The 22,583-nt window shown below is 42.5% G+C and overlaps 1 long non-coding RNA gene across 1 annotated transcript; it reads left to right on the plus strand.

Moving 5' to 3' along the window:
- Window positions 1-18: 18 nt before the first annotated feature.
- LOC140615937 (uncharacterized) lies at window positions 19-21,954 on the plus strand. Its single transcript, XR_012016459.1, has 3 exons — window positions 19-484; window positions 20,869-21,019; window positions 21,200-21,954. It is a non-coding gene; the product is annotated as an uncharacterized lncRNA (long non-coding RNA).
- The last annotated feature ends 629 nt before the right edge of the window (window positions 21,955-22,583 follow it).

The following is a 22,583-nucleotide window of genomic DNA, read 5'->3' on the forward strand; positions in this document are numbered from 1 at the left end:
TTTTACCCCTGGCCCCTCCTCTTCAGCTGGCCTCTGGGTCTCATCTCCTACATCTGCTCCAGGGGCCTTCATCCCTTTCCAATGTCCAACCTTTCTTTCACAGGAAGTGAGCCTTCTCATAGTTTCCTGAGAACATTCACAAATGTCCCCCATCCTATATTCTTTAACCTGAGCTTCACTTCTCTCCTTCCTTTCACGGTCAAGGATTTGTTTCTATGAAAAGTTGGCCTCCATTTGCTGTCTTCATGTCCTTATGGACCTTTCCTCCCACCAAGATCTGGTTTCATCTCATTTCTTCACTGGCCAGTAGCATCCATGACTCCTGCATCCTGACTTCACTTTGGGGTACAGAAAACAGTTCTGTGAGGGTGTCCTCTAGCTCACTGCCCAAGCATCCACATGCTGAGATGAGTAGGGAGTGAGTCTCTTCTCTTGGCTAGCTTTGCCTTCTGTGTCCTGGAGGCCCTGCTGCCCACTAATACAGGTAAGTTCTTCTTTGGCCACAAGCCATGACTCTGTACCCAGGGGCCTCCATGAGGAAAACCCTGGACACTCTCTGGAGTTGGTAGCTGAGCTATCTGGTTGTGGGGCTCCCTCTCTGGTACCTTTCCAGGCTTCCTTGTCTCTTTTGGTTTGGACCTGGCAAAGGAGTTCCTGGACAGGAGTGAGAGCTCCCATATTATAGTTCTTCCCTGAGCGGGGGAAGAAGGGCTTCCAAGCTTCCAGCATCTGCCACTTCAACCATTCAAAGGCATTTTTTCCAAAAGACCTGTGATGCCATCAGGGTCCCGTGGCCCACCTTTGTTACCCTCATGGGCATATTACCTCAGGGCCCTTTCTACCTTTCCCACCATGAGGAAAAACTTGGTTAGAGCCATTTAGTTCCACTCCTGCAAATTACTAGGGACAAAGGAATGGGAACGGGGCGCCCTTCCTTCCCATCGGGCCTTTTGGCTCCTTGTGCCAAGTTACTCATTCTCTTTTCAGCAACCCTCACACTCTTGTTAATCTTATGGAGGGTGTCCCTTTGCAGTCTGTGGTTATTTCAACATGGATCCCTTTCCATCCTCATCATCCTTAGCTGATGTAGCTTGGCTTCTTTTTATTTAATTAGTTAATTAATTAATTAATTGGTTTTATGTAAATTCAAGTTAGTTAACATATAATGTATTTTTAATTTCAGGGTAGAATTTAATGATTTCTCAGTTGCATACAATACCCAGTGCTCATTATATCAAGTGCCCTCCTTAATGCCCAACACCCAGTTACCCTGTCCCCCTACCCTCCATTAGATGCTTTCTCCTGAATGATTTCTCTCTCCACCTTTCCCTCTCTGCCTTCTCTGAAGACTTCTCTCCCTCTACTTATTCCTTACATGTTGGTGCTGTCCTTTGCTCCATCCTCATGCTCTTCTTCTTCTAGGCCACATATTCTTTTTAAAAATTCTATTATGATAGCACAAGATCTACTCTCAATATATTTTTAAGTGTACAACACAGTCTTGTTAACTATAAGCAGTCTGTTGTACAGCTGGTCTCTAGAACTTACCCGTCTTGTATAACTGAAATATTATGCCCATTGATGAGCAACTCTCCATACTCCTCTCTTTCAAGCCCCCACAACCACCATTCTACACTGACTCTATGAGGGTGACTACTTTAGATGTCTCAAATAAGTAGAATCATATGGTATTTGCCATTTTGTGAGTGGCTTATTTCACTCAGCATAATGTCCTTAACGTTCACAGGTCACATATTCTTGAGGGATTTTTTTTTCCAGTCACATGACTTCAATATCCATCCATAGCAAATAACTTCCAAATTTATGCAATGGGTGTGTCCATTCTCCTCTATCTCCAGCTTGGGGTGTGCTGATGTGCTATCTCTACCCAGAGAAAGCATGACTGGAAAGGTGTGCTACTTGTTAGGTTTGTGGGGGTGGACATGTTGCTGGTGGGAATCCTGATGCAGTGGTTTGAGGGGTAAGTCTCTGAGGCTAGGCCTACTTGGTAGAAGCTGTCCCTGCCTGTAGTCCTGAAGGCCAGCCACTGTGCCTGGATACTCTGATGCTCTTCCTTGACTTCTCTCCCAAGTAACATTGGACTGGGGCTCCACATCCCAGACCCAAAGCCCCTTCACATCTCCTTTCCCACCCCTCTCAATCTTCTTCTTACGGTTGCAGCTCTCTTTGTGGCACCAGAAACTCAAATGGGCTTAGACCAAATGCGATTTTATTGTTACACATAACTAAAATGCCTTGGGGGATGTTTAAGATAAAGCTAAAGTTACTCCAATATGTATTCATTCTCAGGATCTTCCCTGAGATTTCCTTTACCACCCCCTTCATTAAAATACACTTTTCACTCCCCTCACCTGTCTAACTCTCACAGATTTTTGCAAAACCCAGCCTGCATGTTAGGTCTTCTGGAAAGTCTCTCAGATACTTCTTCTCCAGGCTGGTTAAATGTCCCTTCAACTGCTCAAGCCAGCAACATGTGGGCAATGCCTGACTTCTTCTCCCTCTGTTTCTTCCCAGACACTCCAAGCTTTACCAACTTTATCTTCTAAATATTTATTGAGTTCCTTCTCTTCTCTTCATCCCCATTGCTACTACCCAAGGATAGCCCCCATCAATTCTTGCCCCCACTTCCTTCACCCATTCTCCCTACTGTTGCCAGAATAAGCAAACAAACAAACAAATCTGATTATGGGCTGGAAATTGGCAAGGAGGAACTTGCTAAGGCAATCATAATGTTCTGCATCTTGTTTTTGGGGTGGGTTACTTTGTCATATATCTTCACTTAAGATTTTTATTCTATTTTTTTTTTCTTTTTTTTTTTTTTTTCTTTTTTTTTTCATATTTGTTTTTTTTTTTTATTGGTGTTCAATTTACTAACATACAGAATAATACCCAGTGCCCGTCACCCATTCACTCCCACCCCCCGCCCTCCTCCCCTTCTACCACCCCTAGTTCGTTTCCCAGAGTTAGCAGTCTTTACGTTCTGTCTCCCTTTCTGATATTTCCCACACATTTCTTCTCCCTTCCCTTATATTCCCTTTCACTATTATTTATATTCCCCAAATGAATGAGAACATATAATGTTTGTCCTTCTCCGACTGACTTACTTCACTCAGCATAATACCCTCCAGTTCCATCCACGTTGAAGCAAATGGTGGGTATTTGTCATTTCTAATAGCTGAGTAATATTCCATTGTATACATAAACCACATCTTCTTTATCCATTCATCTTTCGTTGGACACCGAGGCTCCTTCCACAGTTTGGCTATAGTGGCCATTGCTGCTAGAAACATCGGGGTGCAGGTGTCCCGGCGTTTCATTTTATGTAAATTTATATCTTCTCCTTTCTCTACACATGCAAATACACACATAAAATCAGACTATGTCAGTTTCTTGTTTCAAAACTTTTAGTGGTTGCTCTTAGAGTAAGCCGCAAAGCCTTCAAAGCCCTATGATGATCTGGATCCTTCTTCCTTGTCCAGCCCATCCTGGCAGCTCTGCACACTTGTCTCTGGGCTTCATCCATCTGTACTTTTCCAGTGTAGGGCCTAGATGGTGGATGGCACTCAGTAACTGTTCACTGGTTGAATAACTGGAGACATCACGAGGTGATATTGACAGGAGGAAAATAGGTTATGGACCTACCTATCCACTTGACTCATTGTGGCCATACTCAGTGTTCTTTAGTTAAACATGGCTTTCTTAGATCTCCCCTGAGATCCAAACAAAAGCCACAGAGTCTGGCACTCTTAAACTTAATGGTATTTATCGTTTGTGGAATGAATATGTGTATGTCAGCTCATTTATCTTAAAGGTCTGTTTGGTTATAAGAATGATTTAATATACTTATCAAGCAATGCTAAAGAGTGTTTTCAGTTAGTAAATAATGAAAGGTACATTTCAGGAGCTTTAACTATCTCTTTTAACCCTTGCAATTATTCCATCGGATAGACATAATAATGATCATTCCCGTTTGGCATATAAGGAAACTGAAGCTTAGAGAGATTAAATATCTTGAAAAACTAGTATTGAAACCCTAATCTGAGTGCCTGAGTGGCTCAGTGGTTGAGAGTCTGCCTTCGACTCAAGGTGTGATCCTGGGGTCCAGGACCAAGTCCCCCATTGGGATCCCTGCAAGGAGCCTGCTTCTCCCTCTGCCTATGTCTCAGCCTCTCTTTCCCTGTGTCTCTCATGAATAAATAATCTTTTTTTTTTTTTTAAAGAAAGAAACCCTAACCTTAACACTTGGTCATGCTAATTACTATCGCAGGATTCAAGAGTTTTCTAGATAATATCTAGACATTTGGGTTCACAGACTCCAGTTAGTGCTCAAATAGAGTTTATATAACTTCTCACTTCAGGCTACAATATACACTATAACCTGGAGATTTCAAATACCTTTGAATGATTCAGGGAAGATCTGACCATTATTTTTATTTTTATCCTTTATCATCATCAACAACTTTTTTTGTAGCAGTCACCATGTTACATGTTAGATCCTCAGACCTTATTCATATTATAACTGGAAGTTTGTATCCTTTTACCAACCTCTCCTTATTTCTATTTCCTCAACCCTAGCCCCTGGCAACCAACAACTTTTAAACTCTTTGTTTCTATGAGTTTGACTTTTTTCTCTCTTTTTAAGATTCCAGATATAAGTGAGATCATACAGTATCTGTCTTTCTGTGTCTGGCTTTTTTCACTTAGCATAATGCCCTCCAATTTCTCCATGTTGTCATAAATAGCAGAATTTACTTCTTTCTTAGTGTTGAATAATATTTCATTATACATACACACACACACACACCATGTTTTCTTTATCAATTCATCCATCAATAGACACTTAAGTTGCTTCTATGCCTTGGCTATTGTGAATAATGCTGCAATGAATATGGAGGTGCATATATCTCTTTCATATCCTGTTTTATTTCCTTTGAGTACATACCCAGAAGTGAAATTGCTGGATCATATGGTAGTTGTATTTTTTTTAAGATTTTGTTTATTTATTCATGAGAGACACAGAGAGGCAGAGGCAAAGGAAGAGGGAGAAGCAGGCTCCCCATGGGACTCAATCTCAGGACCCCAGGGTCATGACCTGAGCTAAAGGCAACGTTCAACTGCTGAGCCACCTAGGTGCCCCAGTAGTTCTATTTTTAATTATTTGGGGAACCTCCATATTCCATAATATTGATCAACATTGTTTTTATCACCTTTATCATCATACTAAGACATGATGGCAGATATTCAAAATACAAAAAGGTATACAGTAAGGCAATATTTAAAAATATTTAATATTACATATTTAAATTAAAACTTTAAATGTTTTAAATATTTAATATTTAAAAATATTTCATCTGGAAGGGAACACAAAGATATTCTTGTCTATGGCCTTAAAATTCCAGATAATGGATAGAGGCCCAGAGCAAAGGGAACATCATTGGTTAGGTATAGGACTCCAGACTGGAACTCAAGCCTCTGACCACATAGTGCCATTTAATCTACATCATATTACCTATCTGTGATGGTTAGTTTTATGTATCAATTTGACTGGACCCTAGTATCCAGTTATTTAATCAAACACTAAGCTAGGTGTTGCTGTGAAGGTATTTTGTAGGTATGATTGACAGCTATAATCAGATGACTTTAAGTAAAGGAGATTTCTCTTTATATTGTTGGTGGAGCTCTTCCAGTCAACTGAAGTTCTAGAGAGAAAAATGGAAGTTTCTTGAAAAAGAAGAAATTCTGCTTCAAGACTGCAGCATCAACTCCTATCTGAGTTTCTAGGCTGTCAACTTGTCCTATAGATTTTGGACTAATACACTGTAATCACATAAGTCAATTCCTTAAAAAATCTCATAATATCTATCATCTATCTATCTATCTATCTATCTATCTATCATCATCATCTTCTTCTTCATCATCATCATCATCTGTCAATCATCTATCAATTTACCTACTATCATCATTATCAACTATCTATAATCATCATCTATCTATCTCTTCTCTTGGTTCTGTTTCTTTGGAGAACCTTGACTGATAATGTACCCTAAGGGAACTTACATGGCACACATAAATTTTGTTCACATATATACAGCATAGGCACTTTAAAGAAAATACATAAAGTTAAAAATTTTTCTAAAAAATGCAATCTACCTACTAAGAATATATAGGGTAAGGTGAAAGCAGTCTAATAGGATAGTTGATAGATTAGTTATGAGCTGCTGGTTTGTGGTGTCAAGAGAACTCGAATTTCTTCAGAAGAGATACAGAGAATGCTGGTTGTTCCCTAATACTTATCCTCCCTATTTGCATTACTAACAGAATTCTCATGTTTGGGGGAAGGGACAGCACTATGTTCAGCTAAAAGCTTCATATCTTAGACTCTTTCAGCTAGAGCTGACCATATGATAAAGTTTTTCCCCAATAAGATATAAGCAGAAGTTTCTAGCTGGTATATCATAGAAGGGTTTTAAGAGAAGCATATGCACCCGGAACACACATTTTTTTTTTTTGGTCTTTTTCTCCTTTATTCTTCTTGCCTAGAGCATAGATGCCATGGCTGAAACCTCAGAAGCATCTTGGACCATAAAAAAAAGGCTAATCAAACCAACACCATCAGTTACCTACTTCTAGACTATTCTTTGGATGACAAAACCAAACCTGTTGGTGTTTAACCCACTGTAATTAAGTGGCTGGTATTCACAGTTCTAGTAATTCCTCCTGAGGCCGACCACTGTACCAGGAGTGGGATGTTGCAATTAACAATCTAATATTTGAAAGTGACTGAATTAAGAAAGTATGTCGAGAGATAGTAATATATCAGATATCACAGAATAAAAGCTACATGATATATTTGAACGCATTTAAAACTGTCACCTACTGTATCTTGAAATGTATACCACATGCCAACCATAGGTATGGCATCAGAGAATATGGTAAGAAAAATCCAGACTTATGGCAGCAAAATCAGAGATATAAATTCAGGCTGAAGTAGGACAATCTAAAAGCAGAAATGAATAAAAATACTGATTTTCTTAGGGATATACCCTTTGCCTACAGTCTACCATCTATGTTTGCTGAGAGCATTGCAATATTTTTACTTATGTATCTATTAAATATGATGTTTTAAAATAATGGCAAAATATGTGTAAGAAAGTTTAGCACTTAAATAATTTTCAAGCATACAGTTCAGTGACATTAAGTGCATTCACATTGTCATGCAACCATCAGCACCATCCATCTCCAGAACTTTTTCATTTTCCCATACTGGAATACTATATTCAGCAAACAATAACTCCCCATTCTCTTCTCCCCCAAAAGCCCTGACAGCCACCATTCTACTTTCTGTCTGTATGAATTCAACTACTCTCGCTACTCATATTGAAGGTATACAGTATCTGTCCTTTTGTGACAGGTTAATTTCATGTAATGTCCTCAAAGTTCATCCATGTTGTAACCTGTGTCAGAATTTCATTTTTAAGGTAGAATAATATTCCATTGTATGGATAGATGACATTTTGTTTACTGATGGACACTTGGGTTGTTTCCACCTTTTGGCTTTTTCAGAATAATGCTGTGAACATGAGTGTCCAAAGAGATCACTGTAATTTGAAGTCTTACGGGATTAAAAAAACCAACTACTTCTATACTTCAAACTGAATAATTTATAAATAGTGGCTTGAAAATGACAGCCACAGTAAGAAAAGACTGCTGTGCCATGAGGCAAAGGCAATGATCACTTAGTAAAGATAGGATTAAACCTTCCAAATGGAAATTATTGTTAGAGATTACCTCAAGTCAGTAGTACTATTTTATGGGCTAAGGTATTACGCAGTGGCCCACAGAAAAAGGCAAGCAGCTCTAAAAATTAAGTCTAGATAGGATCTTTGGTTCTGTGGGTTGTTTGCACATGGAATCAACAGAAACAATTAGAACCAAAGTTAGCTAAGTTTTTAATATTACCATTGAAAGCCTAATCTTACCTGAAACATTTCATGACTAAAACTAACTATACCTCCAAACCCAAACAAGTAAGAGGTAAGCTTTAATGGCTGAGAATTTCCAAGAAAAGTCATCCTTCCAAACACCATTCTGAGATGGAGCTTGGAGAATAATGGATAAGAAAAGGTTCCCGGAAGGGAGAGCAATGAGGAAAATACTTCAGGGAGATTCTTTCAGAGGTTGAAGCAACTGGCCAGAAATATAGTCCATGGCCAAGACCAAGAGTCCACACTGGTTCTGTTCCAGAGTACTCCAGAATTGCTATGGATCAATGAATGCTGTGGGTTTCCCATTATTGTCTTTTGTTTGTGGGAGTTTTAAAGACAGTTATCTTCCTTTTCTGTCATTGCATATGGAGGATGCTGGGGCAGACTCTTTGACTTTCAGTTTTTAGAACTTTGGACTATAGTGACCACATTTAGACATGATAGAAAAGAGAGCATCACCCTTAGTGGGCATGAATATGAATACGAAGAATGGTATTTATGGATGATGGGTAGCTCAGGGGGTGGATCCTGACAGATACACTTTGTGGTCCGTCCAGTATTTATTCTCTCTTAGTCCTATGAATAGGACTCCAATTCTTCCAAGGGAGGAATGTACACAACTGAAAAATATTTCCCTGTCTCCTTTGCAGATTGGACTGATTATGTGACATAGTCCCTGGATAGGTTTTCTGGGCTTTGGAAAGCCCATTCACCCTTTATCTCCTTCTTTCTTCCAATTGGGAATGTAGAGATGATCACTGGAGCACTAGCAGTCATGTTGCAAGCACGTGAGTGAGAACTCCATCCTGGGGTCCCTGATGATAGCCAAGGCTACTGCACCAGTGACTGATTACTGAACTCTGGACGTTTTATGATATGAGAGGAAAAAACCCACCCGCTTTTTAAGTCACTATTATTTGGGTTTAGAGTTGTGTGTATCTATACTCAATCTCTCAGTGCTGCAGAAACTAATTTCTGAGGTCCAACCTGGGTCAAACCAGGTCATGAGATGGATCAGGCAATGGCGGTTTCTTGTTCACAGAAATAAAGTGATTTGCCAGAACCAGGAAGTGGGGGCGTTTAGGTTGCAGGATATCTCCTCTGGTCACCAATGTGCGTTGCACGTCCTACTTCCTGTCAGGGCCCTGAGAAAGGGACAGTCATCAGTCATCTTGGGAGACTTTTCCAGGGCTGGGGTGGTGGTGGGGTGGGCAGGAAGTCTGTTCATTAACATAAAAGGAGCTCCATTACAGACAAATTTTTATGAGAAGTCAAGGGTCTACCCTGTTGTAGACACTACTCAGAAGGTAAATTTAGGCTTTGTGAGCATGCAACCTGTTAGGCCTTAGCTTCCCTGGGAAAGGACCCCTGCAAGTGGGATGGGGGAAGTACACAGCAAAGAAAGGCCATTTTTAGGACATAATAAACCTCAGCATATTTCTAAGCAATCATTCATTCATTCACTCAAAAAATGTTTATGAAGAGTGTATCCATTCTGCTACAAGTGTGAGATACAGAGATAACCTATAAAAATCTTCTATGATGTGGCCCTTGTTCCTAGCACTGACTTGGAGCATGCTCTTTCTTGGAGATTTTGAACCTTTTCTTGCTTCTGTCCAGAAGGCTCTTCTCCCAGGTACCTGTTTGGCCAGCTCTTTCCACTCAGGATGTGACTACACGTCACATCCTCAGAGATGCTTTCTTCTCACTCTCTGTACCCTCATCCTGCTTTATTTTCCTTCACAGCACTTATTACCACCTACCATATATTTATTTGCTATTTGTTTGTATTTTTTTGTATTTGCTGTCCCACTAGAATGTAATGTCCATGAAAGGAAGGTCTTTGCTTTGCTCACTGCAGGGACCATGTGCCTACAACAGTGTCTGAGAAGACATTTCATACATATTAATTGAATGAATAAACACAGGCCTTGTCCCCAAGATGCTTGCAGTCTAGGAGAGAAGCAGATCAAATCACAAAGAGTGCTAAGTGTAAGGACAGAGCACTCAGGAGGCTGGGGGGAAGAGAGGAAGGACACCCAGTCCAGACAGGAATGGATGCCTGGAGAAAAGGACTCTGTGGAGACAGAGAGGACTAATGGGGGACTGAGGGTCAGGGCAGAGAAAGAGTATGGTGTCTAGTAGATTAGCTATGTGAAGCAGGCTGGTGAGCCCTTCTTCCCCTAAGTCAGGAGAAGTGGGTGGATGATAAAACAAACACAAATACCATATGAATTCACTCAAATGTGGGATTTAAGAGAAGGAAAGGAAAAATAAAATAAGACAAAAATAGGGAGGCAATTCATAAGAGACTTAATTCTAGGAAACAAACAGAGGATTGCTGCAGGAGAAGTGGGTGGGGGATGGGGTAACTGGGTGATGGGCATGGTAAGGTGAGAGTATAGGGTCATGATGGAAATTGACAAAGGTCTAACTTCAATGTAGGAAAGAGAAATGTGGAAGTTAGCCTTAGGGCCAGGGGAGAGATCATTTTGGGGAGAGATTTTTTTAGAATAACTTAATGGGCTTCTTTGGTTGTGCCAAGATGGCTCTCAGGGAATACTGGGGCAGAGGGCAGAAGGCTACATAAATGGCTCTGCAAAAGAAGTGGATAGGACTTTTAGTATTCAACCTCAAAAAGTGGGGTCCTATTGGCAATGAAGAAAGTAGTCATGGCAGTTAAGTAGACAATCAACCTCACCTGCCCCAACAACAAAGCCTTTCTGCCTGAGGATAATAAAATATTTGCTGGGGAAAAAGAAGGGGCAGGGCCTTGGATGTAGAAGAGGTGAGGAATCTGGGGACTCTAAAGAGGACCTTGAAGAAGAGGGTACAACAAAGCAAGTGGGGCCCAAGGAGAGGGTGTAAGGACCAAGGCCTTTGGCACACAGGGATGTGTCAGAGTCGCTTTAAAGTGTCCTCCCTCCTGACATTACCCTACCTGCCCTTCTTTGCCCCCCAAATCACAGACATCTATTATGCACAGTGGTCTGGTTATGAAGAAACACACTTCTGTTTTTTTTGTTTTTTGTTTTTTTTACTTCTCTCCTCATTCCTTTTTTGACACTTCATGCTCTTTCTTATCGCTTTAATAAAATCATTCCTTCTCTGGGCCTATGCTATTGTCCCCCAAAAGTACAGTGTAATGGTTAGACACAAGGAGGCTGATACCAAGCAGCCTGGATCTAAATTCTGGTTCCATCACATACCAGCCAAATGACTTTTGGAAAGTTAACCTCTCCAAGTTTCAGGTTCCCCATTCAAAAAGTGGTATCATAATAATACCTACCTCATAGAGTAGATGAATTGTCATTTATTGAATACCAATGAATGTTGTACACTTTACAAGTACTCAATGAGCCAACACATACCGTCTGAAATTTGTTTTGTGTTCCTTATGTTCTACGTTGGCATGAAGAATCTGGATCAGCCAATGACTATTGTGTTGGACAATGTCTCTTCAGACTTATTAAGATTACCTAGGCTAGCCAAGTATGACAGTTAATTTTACGTGTCAGCTTGACTAGGCTAAGGAATGCCCAGATGGCTGGTAAAACATTATTTCTGGAGGTGTCTGTGAAGGTGTTTCTGAAAGAGATTCGCATTCAAAGTGATAGCCTTAGTAAAGCAGATCACCCTCCCTGATGTGGGTAAGTGCCATCCAATCTGTCGAGGGCTCCAAAGAACAAGAAAGTAGAGGACAGGAGAATTTGTTCTTTTTGTTTAAGCTGGGACCTCCATCTTCTCCCGCCACATCAGGGCTCCTGGTTCTCCGGCCTTCTGGCTGAGATTGGAACTACACCACCAGCTCGCCTGGCTCTTCAGCTTGCAGATGTGGGACTCCTCAGCCTCCATAGCTGCATGGGCCAATCCTTTATAATCTCTGCACAGCTAGATCTTTCTATATTCTTATTGATTCAGTTTCATTTGAGAAATTTGACTAATACACCTAGCTTTCAAATACAGAGTGATCTCCGTTCTGGAGCCCACATGTATGCGCATCTGATTGGATTGAATCCCACATCTGTCAGCCAGAGGCAAGCCTTGAGTGATTTTGTTTGCAGAACTGATCAGTCATATTGATATTGAATGTACATTGCCTAAGTTGTTGCCCCTTTATGGCGATGGGCTCTCAGTCCCAATCGTTTCTGCAGGTGGCTCTTTCACCTCCTTAAATTCCAGTAAGGAAGCCACCAAGTTTTAGGTCACGTAGTTCATTCTGCCTCCAGGCAACCCTGCACCTAAACGTGAATATTCTTTTTTTTTTTTTAATTAGAGATTTTATTTATTTATTTGAGAGAGAGAGAGAGAGAGAGAGACTCTCTGTTGAGCAGGGAGCCTGATGTGGGACCTAATCCTGGGACCCTGGGATCATGACCTGAGCCAAAGGCAGACGCTTACCTGACTAAGCCATCCAGGCACTCCCTAAATGTGAATGTTCTAAGAAAAAATAGTTTTCTTCCCTCAGAAAGGGTGGATTTGATAATTCCAGGCTTCAATAGTTGCCTAGAAGTGTTGTCAACATAAAGCCAAAATGATCAATTCAGTCTCAAATGAGTAAGTGGGATCCCTCAAGATTGGTAGAGAAAACAACTGATGGATGGGTTTACTCACCAGTCAGTTCTTTAAAGTCTTCACATATCTAATTCCTACCTCCTGCAATAACACCCTATTTCCTTTTCTGATTTATTCAGGTAGATGGGAACCAGCCTGACACAGGGCTTGAGCTTCCATGGAGCACCCCCCTGCCATCACAGGCTGCTGGAGGCCCACGCTGGTGGCTGGAATCAGGCAGGAGCCCCTGGTGCTGGGAGGACTCCCCTGAAAGCCCATGGGGGCTGTGTTTAACAGTCTTGAAGAGTGTACCCTTGGGCAGAGAGCCAGGAACAATCTGTGTAACTCACTAAGCTAATTATTCTCTCTGCAGATGGTGTCCCCCACTAATCCTCTCTCGGTTTGTCATAATCCAGTTCTGTTCTGAGGAGAGCTGCTGGGTGTCTGGCTTTCGTGCAAAAGGGCTGTCTGCTTAAGCGAGGAGATAGGGTAGCTGCTCTGTGGGACGGGGGTTCTGGCCTCTCAAGTCAAGGAGAGTGGCTGCAAGGACTGTCCAGAAGAAGGCCACCAGCCCTGTGGCCCCAGGAGGTTGAACCAGCTTCAGAGAGTGGGGCAAGCATCTAAACTGGCCTGACACTCCTCTGCTGGTCATTTTCCTGGGGCTCAGAGGGCTCAGAAGAGCTGGCCATGCCCTTTTGCTTTGCAGAGAACGGTGAGTCTGTAGGTCTGTATCCTTTGGGGTCAGCCATCCCTGGGGTAGAGTATCTTGTTTCTGGGAAGTCATAGCCAACAGGGAGGCGTTTCAGCCTGAGACTCTGGGAGGGACGTCTTGAGCAGGATACCTGTGGTGATGCAAGATTGGGTCTCTTTCCCCAGCCTGCTGGGTTGTCTGGTGGTAGGTCATGTTTAAACACGGTGCTGCTGAGATTCAGGTTCCTGCTCGTTGATTTACAGGATGTTAATATTATAGCCTGTCTGGTTCTCCCACCTGTCCCGGGAGAGGGAACAATGCAGTCACTGAAGCCAGAGAGGGAGAAATCCCTCCTGAGGACCCTCCCTCAGGCTCTTAGAGTGGGGGGGGAGGGGCTGCCCCTCCACTCCTGCACGGTGAGGATAGCCCATGGTGGGATGGTTCAGGGATCACACTTGCTTCTCAGATAATCAAGGCTTTAAGAAAAAGCTATAAAGAGCCCGGATGAATATAAAGATTGGCAGGGAAAGGGGTTGGGAGTCCCTAAGAATTACCTCATTGCATTTTCTCTGCTGGTTTCAGGATTAGCATCACTGTGTCCATTCCTACAGAAGAAAGTGGGGCATAGAGAGATTAAATTATGGGCAGCCCCAAAGTCAAACCCAGTTTCTACCTCCTTGTTGCTCTTTTTACTGTCATCGCTGGGTGAGACAGATGCTATCTTCTGGTCCCTGTTTACTGACAAAGAGACTGAGACTTGAGGTAGCTGGATATTTTGCAGAGGGCACACAGCCGGTGAGGGCAGACTCTTGACCAAGTACAGTGTGACTGCTACTAATTGCCTCTGTGCCTCAGTTCTGCATCTTCCCACAGGGCTCCACCCTAGTGCTGACTCATCCCCTACTTGGAGGAGGAAGTCCACTCGATAGTATGGGGAAGGGGGTGTAAATCACTGTCTCTCAGTTGTGTAACCATGGAGGAGGCATGGGAAGGCATGTGGGCCCTTCCCATAGCCCAGAAGTGCACCTCAGACAGTGAGAATATTGAATATCCTCTGTGAGGGGTGATTCCTAGAGAAGTATAACCCACATCAGTCTGTATTTACTCTCTTAGATATATAAACATCATCCAGAAATCCTCTTATTATGGTGACCTCAGATGGGTCTGCTTTCCTTATCTAAGCTTGGGGTAAAGAGGAGAGCTGGTTGCCATTTCCAGTACCTATGTGCTTAAATGTATGTTTGTGTATTTTTGTGTGGGTATACATGCCTATATGTGTGTGTCTATGTGTGTAAAAGTGTGTATATGTAAATGTGCATGCCTGTAAGGTGTGCATATGTGAATGGGTATTTCTTTGTGCATGTGTATGCATCTTGGTACGTGTGTGTGTGTGTGTGTGTGTGTGTGTGTGTGTGTGTGTGTGTATGCTGCTGCAGGAGACTTGGAGATGCGGAGAGACCACTGGACTAACAGTTACAATGCCTAGACCTGCTCTGGATGGCTGCCTGGTACTTCTGCTCTTTGGGTCTTGGTTTTCCAGGTGGAAAGCAAGCAGGATGGGGTAGAGGAGCCATCTCTTCTTTACAGGGTGATAGCCTACACACGCAGTGTTCCGCAGCTTTCTCAGCTCCAAGTTAAATAACCCCAGTCCCTATAACCTTTCCCTGTAAAGCACATTTTCCAATCCTTTAATCAACTTGGTTATTTTTCTCTGAACTCCCTCCAAGATACCTATGTCATTGGATAAGTATGTCGTATAAATTAGTCAGTAAATCAATCTGTCAACAATATCTCTTAAGCAACCACCCTGTGGCTTGCAGGAGGTGCCGGGCTGATACAATCCAACCACACAGGAACAAAAAGAGTTTTCACTGTGGCTCAGACCAAGGGTTCATTTGTCCAGCAGTGGCCTGAGGCACTGTGGACATGTTGGGAGGATATCGTTTCTTCTAATACCATCATCTTTGAAGATCAGGGCCGTGCCTCAACATCAATATCTGAAAATGTTTTAAGTAAACATTTAAGGGCACCTGCTCTGTTTAGAGCTCTGTGCTAGGCACCTTGAGGGTTATGAAAATGAGTGTGATGCTGTCCAGGACCACTGGGAGGAAAGTCAGGTGCACAAGGTAGAGAGCAGGGTGGGTATGGAAGCAAAGAGGGATAGGTGTGTCCTAAGTGAGGACCTAGCCAACCTCAAGATTGCAGATAGGACATCGGTGTTCTATGTGAGATGATTTGAAAGCTTTTCTCCCAGATGCAGCATGATCAATAATAAAGTGAAGTAGCCAAAAGAATTCTGAATTTGGAGCAAACCAGACCTTTATTTGAGTAATGATTATAGCCTTCATTAGCTGAGTGAACCTCAGGCAAGTTAGTTAAGGTTTCTGAATCTCAGATTCTTTACATGGCAGGATAATACCAACAAAGAAGGATTGTTTGAGCTTAGACAACATCACATTTGTAAAGTGTTTGGTGCATGGTAGGTGATTGGTATTATAATCTCTCTTCCCCTCACAACTCATTAAGGATCAGTTTCTTGAAAGTCTTCATCTCTTCCGAATGGATATATATTGCTGGTCATACCACTAGTTAAGTTTCTAAGTTCTGTAAGTTGATTATATGATGTGTACAATAGTATCATCTCTGCTTATTGATCCTAAAATAATTTTATTCAAGGTTGGAGGGCAATATTTTATTTATAGTATAGCATATGCTTCATGACTTTATAGCTTGAGATCAACAGCTATGGTCTCATCTTCTATTGTTGTGGTTGGGGGTACATATTCTTTTTTCCGTTAGCATCAACTTTTTGTATGAGGAAGAGCACTTGGCCCTTGACTGAGACCCCTGGCTAACCTGGCAGGGTAACTTTGGGCAAGTCACTGAAAAGACAGCTGTGGTACAAAGCAAATGCTTCTCAAATGTGAGTGTGCATCAGAATCACCTGGAGGTCTTAGTAAACACCAATTGCTGGGCTCCATCCCAGAGTTTCTGATTCAATGAGTCTGGGTGGAACCTGATAATTTGCATTTCTAAGATATTCCCTGGGGACACTGAGTCTGTGGGTCCAGGGTCTTCACTATGAGAACCCCTGATATAGGAACTACAGCTTTGGAACTTGATGGAGTTTGGCCAAGTGAGTTGACCTTTCTGAGCCTGCTTCTTTATTTATAAACTTCTACCTTGCAGATTAGATTTAAAGATAATAATTAGAAAAATTATGATGAGCAAAGCACTTTATAAACTATAAAACACAATATAACTATTAATGGCTTAATATTTCCCATCAGCTTTAGCTTACTCACCTGTAAAATGAGGATAATAATAGTAATTTTTATGAAGATGAAGTGAGATGACTGATATAAAAGCAACCTGTGAAATTATAAAGAAATATGGAGTTTTGTTTTTATAACTTTCTTAAGTTTCAAATTCCTTATCCGTGATATGAAAAGTTGGCCAGTGGGTTCATCTTATGTACCAATCTTGGTCATGTAGTAGCTCATTATTCTACATGTGGATAATGCAACCTTCTAGTTAATACCTGGCTGCTGCTGTCCTGTGTCCTGTTGGCTCCTTTGGTCAAAGCTACATGTTGGGCCACTGTTACATTAGATGCTTCTGGCTACAAGAAACAGAATACTAGCTAAAAGTGGTTGTTTCATCTCACAAGAAGTCCAGAGGCAGGGTGATTTCAGGGTTGATTAACTCAATGGCTTGACCAAGTTAAGACTCAGGGATTCTTTTGGCCTTCTCTTCATGGTCACATGGTGGTTGTAGCAGTGCCAAAGATCACATCCACATATGAAAACAATCAGAAGCAGAAAGAGATGAATCCTTCACTTGCATTCCTGTTCATGTAAAAAAAAAAAAATTCTTAGAAGCCTCTTATTGGCCAGGGTTGTATTGCATGCCCTATGATGAGAAATGGAATTGCCGGATTGGTTTAGACTAGTTAATATTCAACTGCCATGGCTGGAAGAGGCTCATGGAACATGTGGTCACTGGATCAGGCCCTCTGTCAGCAAGTGAGAAAGTCACCAAGTGAGAAGGGGGCGGGGGAGGGTGGGTGGAGACCAGCAAAGTCTCTTTCTTTCTTTCTTTCTTTCTTTCTTTCTTTCTTTCTTTCTTTCTTTCTTTCTTTCTTCTTTCTTTCTTTCTTCTTTCTTTCTTTCTTCTTTCTTTAACTTGCACATCTCCCCACAGTGTTACGAAGTTTTCCTGTAGCTGGGGTCGCAGCTGGAAGGGGCCCCCAGCACAATCCTGAAACGAGAAACTGAGCTCTCTGGGAGTCAGGGGGAGGAACTCAGCTCCCTGTCTTGGCAGTGAGGTTACTGGTCTGGAAGGTCAGGGAAAAACCACAGCCTTGTGGACTCAGTTGCCACAGAATCTTTCCTAGACAAAGTGCTTGACCCTGAGAATTCAAAAATCAGCACCACAACATTACTACTGTATGTGGCATTTTCTCCTGAATCTAGCATAGTGCTAGTGGCTAGAGGATGTGCCTGACAAATACCTAAGTGCCTAAGAAAGACACTTTAATTGCCACAATTAAAATAGTTTGGTCAGCAGTGGGTTTGGGGAGAATGAATGCTTTTATAGTGGAATAGAAATATTTTGCTGGCATTCTGAGAAAGTCAGGTCTGTGGATTTAAAAAATCTAATTCTTCTTCCTCTGTCAGAGCTTTGTGAATCCATTGGAATGGTTGGATACAGGGGTTTTCTGAGGGAAGGGCAGACTCCCACCAAGGTTCTATTCTAAGGCACAGGCTCATGTCTTGGCCCAGGGATGGCCACACAGCTCTGAAAGGAAGCAAAGTAGGGAGGGGAGGGGATGGCCACAGCCCTCACTGCTCTGGCTCCTCATATCTATGGGTGGATGCCCTTGTTTCTGAAGCTCTCCATTTAACTCCTATTAAGTATTGTGGGAAAGCTATGAGGCTGATATCCCCAGGGGAGTCTCTACAGGAGATATGTGCAGGATTGAAGAGGATAAACACTGAGAAGGAAGATTGTGTCCAATTCCCCTGTGTGTGTGGTATCTGTCCATGCCCAGCAAAAATGATTTCTCTAAATGAGTTCCTACCTAGAACTCTAGCACAAGAGTTGGATAATGGCAAAGCCAAATGGACCTTATTGCTCTGTTTTGAAGGTCTCATTTTACTGGCAAAGACAAGGAGGTCACTTCAAATAAGACAAAGAGCCCAGAGCTTTGCATGTCAGGGTCCATGCGCGTCCCATCGTTCCATGTGATTTATTTTAAAAGCTTGGAGATATGTATCCGATCCATCCAGGAGTAAGATGTTGTGACTACTAGATTTCAGAGCTGTGGTTCTCAAATCTGTTTGTGGTGAAACTGCCTGAAACATTTAAAAAACACAGCTCCTAGAGGAGGAAGGCTGGAGACTTACGTTGAAAAACAATTAGCAACTAGCAATTAAATCGGTTACTATCAAAAGAAGAGGAAATAGCAAGGGTTGGTGAGGATGTGGAGAAACTGGAATCCTTGTGCACTGTTGGTAGAAATGCAAAATGATGTAGCCACTGTAGAAAACAGCATGGCGGTTCCTCAAAAAATTAAACATAAGATTACTGTACAATCCAGCAATTCCACATTTGGGTATATACCCAGAGTGATTGAAGTCAGGGTTTTGAACACCCATGTTTATAGCAGCATCATCCACTATACCCAAAGGATGGAACAACTCAAGTATATATAAATGGGTGAAAGCATAATGAAAATGTTATATATATATATATATATATGGAAATTCTGTATTCCGTACTGAACAACATGGATGAATCTTGAGGATGTTGTGCTAAGAGTAAAATACGCTAGCCACAAAAGGACAAATACTGTATGGTTTCACTTATATTAGATTCCTAGAGGAGTCAAATTCATAGAGACAGAAATGGTGGTTCTATCAGAAATGGTAGCATGGTGGCTGCCAGGGTCTGGATAAAGGGGGAATGGAGAGTTAGTGTTTAATGGTGACAACAACTGTTTTGAAAGATGAGGAGTTCTGTAGGTGGATGGTGGTGATGATTGTACAACAATGTAAATGTACTTAATGCCATGGCACAGAACACTTAGAAATGGTTAAAATGGTATACTTTATGTTATGTATACTTTGACACAACTAAAAAGCGCAGTAGCAGCAACAACAATGAAAACACGCTCTCAACCATAACAGATTCGGTTCTTTGGGAAACAGAATCTGAGAGGCAGGTTAGGGTACTGAGGCTTATAAGGTAGTGGCTTGGATCAATCTCCACAGAGGAGAGAGAAGAAACAGGACAGGCAGAAGGAGAAGTGGGCTGCCATGGAGTCTCAGTGGAGACTCAGCCAATTTTGCAGGGAGTTCTGAAAATAGACAGCTCTTTACTGCTGTTCCAACTTGGGGTGAGATGACAAGGCCTTTATAGCTGGGGATGGATCTGTCTTTGGATGTGTGACCCTGGGCAAGGTTGTCTTCTGCTGAAGCAATTCCTAAGGGGGCTGAATGCTGAGGGCTGTCATTTGATAACACATGCAAAGTGCCTATGAGCGTGAGTATAGAATAGTCTTCAACACCCATCCTTGAATCTTCTCCCCAATCTTTGTAGCATTTTCTGAAGAAAGCCTTATCTCCTTGTTTTGTATGTAAGGCATACAGCAGTTAAGTCACTTGCCCAGCCATATAGCTAGTAAGTAGCTGAGCTTATTTAGAACTCCAATCTCCTGGGCAGTCCGGGTGGCCCAGTGGTTCAGCACCGTCTTCAGTCCAGGGCCTGATCCTGGAGACCCCGGGATCGGGGCTCCCTGCATGGAGCCTGTTTCTCCCTCTGCCTGTGTCTCTGCCCCCCTCTCTCTCTATGTGTCTCTCATGAATAAATAAATAAAATCTTAAAAAAAAAAAAGAACTCCAACCTCCTGAGTCCAGGGCTCTGTCCACACCTGCCACCTGTAGATGCAGGAAATAGAGGCTCTGCCTTGGATGCTGGACATTAGAAGGGCTGGCCCTGCCACATATCCATTGACACTCATTCCTAGGGGACAAGAAGTCCAGAGGGAGCGGGGGATGTGCCCCACCTGGAGCGTATATTCTTCCCTTCCTTCTTGACCATACACTTGGGTCAATACTCAGGATTCCCTGGAAGTTCCTAGGGCCTGTGTCATCTCTTCTCCTAGTCCATGCTCCCAAGGCTCCTAGTAAAGTATGCAAAATCCTTCAATGGCTTGTAAATAAAAAACAAGGTCTTCACATAGCACACAAGAAAAAACCACTCAGAAAACCAGTAATGGTATCCATGGTATCCATGCTTCTGGGTTCAAACCCCGGCTTCCCTTCTCAGCTGCTGCCTGTCTCTAGGCTTTTAAATCTCCAATTTCTCCATTTTCTCCACCACAAAATGGAGATGATAGTGATGAGTCCTATGTGGTGCATGGGGATCAGGTTGGCAAGGTAAGTGACCCATAAATGAGTGCTGGCACTATGAAGTCCTCATCACATCCCAGCAACATTGCTGAGTCTGACTCACCCTTTGCTTCTCCTGACCCAGCCTTATCCTCCTCACCTGTCTCTAGACAAGACTTTAAGCTCTGAGGTGCAGAGATGGCTTCTGTCATGTTCTTTGCAGCGACCCCAATGCCCAGCCTGGGATGCAGTGTGTATCTGCTAATTGACACAATGAAGATGGGGCAAGGTGGACTGCAGGGTGTTGAAAGAATCAAAGTTTTCTGAGCGAGACAAAGTGCAAGCAGGAAGGTGGAGAAAGGCCACATCAGCAGGTATCTCCTGAGTCCACAGTGTGGTATCTGTGTTCACTGGTAACCAAGATAAGAATGTGTCCTCCATCTAGCCTAGTTGTGACATGGGAGCTGTACTCCCTTGCACAATGAGAAACAGTTTGTGGGTTATATCTCTGAGCACTGCCAGAGCCCATCATTTACTGGTGTCTCATTTCACAGTTGGAAACCTGGAGGCCCAGTGAGGAAGCAGAGGCCGAAGGCTCAAGGGCACATCACTGCTTCCCTTCCTGGAGGCCTTCTTTCCTGGCAGGATGTGCCCATCCCAGAATGTGTTAGCAATGATTCTCTAGCCTGGCTGTGCTTCAGAATCACCTGAAGTGATGGCTCATACCCATTCCCCACCCTCAAAGGCTTGGATTCAGTTCTAGGAAGCAGTGTTTGGAAAATCTGGGACTTCAACCAAAACCTCTGGTGGTTTGGATAATTTGTTGTTGAAGACTGATGTTTGGGAACCACTGGTTTGGAGAGATCTTTATAGAGAATAATTTAAGATTTTATTTCTTATATTTGTTTTTTTCATTCCCACAATAATGTAAACATTATAGAAACCCAAGAGATCTGGTGTTACAATAAATGGTCATTAGTACAAAAATCAGTCAAATGGGTTGTTAGTGCTGTATAAGCTAAAAGACTGCTTGGCTGAAATTTTCACCTTTATTAGCAACAACATGTATTTATGCAGAGTCGGAGAAAAGTGGTTCTCATTCCTGGGTATACATTAGAATCCCACAAGGAACATTAGGAAAGTGCTGGTTCAGTAGGGATCTCTGAGGTGGGGCTCTAGGTAGAGTCTAACATGCAGCCAGTTTGAGAACCCCTGCTATGGCATTGTCAGAGCTCCTCCTAGTCTCCAGCTTCATGGCATCCTCAGGGCAAGCCTGTGATATAGGCAGGGATTTGTTTTTATTTTATTCATGAAAAAGGATGAAAAGCTGAGGCCCAGAATGCTGAATGAACCAGCCAGAAGCTAGAGAGGGAAAGAGCTGGTTCTTTGTTTAATAGATGCTGTAACCTCACCTTGACCCGGGCAACTCTTAGTAGTCACATTTCTCCGTACAGTTGGAAGAGCAAGGGTGAATCTGACTTGCATGACCTATGTGCACAGGGGCGATCTGCTGTGGGCTGCCTTTCTCTATAAGCTACAATTTGGGAGAGCCATTGGCTTTCTGTAGAAACATAGACTTTTAGGATGGACAGCTTCTTTATTTTTTAAGAGGTTTTATTTATTTACTCATGAGAGACACACAGAGAGAGGCAGAGACGTAAGACAGAGGGAGAAGCAAGCTCCCTGCAGGGAGCCTGATGCAGAACTCGATCCCAGGACCCTAGCATCATAACCTGAGCCAAAGGCAGGCACTCAACCACTGAGCCACCCAGGTGCCCCTGGATGGCTTCTTTAGGAGCTGCTTTGTCCAGCCTCCTCATTTTTTGGAGAAGAAATCAGAAGTTCAGAGATATGGCATGAGATGAGACCCCTGAGTCCTTATTGCCCCACTGAGATAGCATGTCAGTCATCTGGCCTGTCCTGAGCCCTCCTATAATT

The sequence above is a fragment of the Canis lupus genome, chromosome 24, assembly GCF_048164855.1.
Source record: "Canis lupus baileyi chromosome 24, mCanLup2.hap1, whole genome shotgun sequence".
Lineage (NCBI taxonomy): Eukaryota > Metazoa > Chordata > Mammalia > Carnivora > Canidae > Canis > Canis lupus.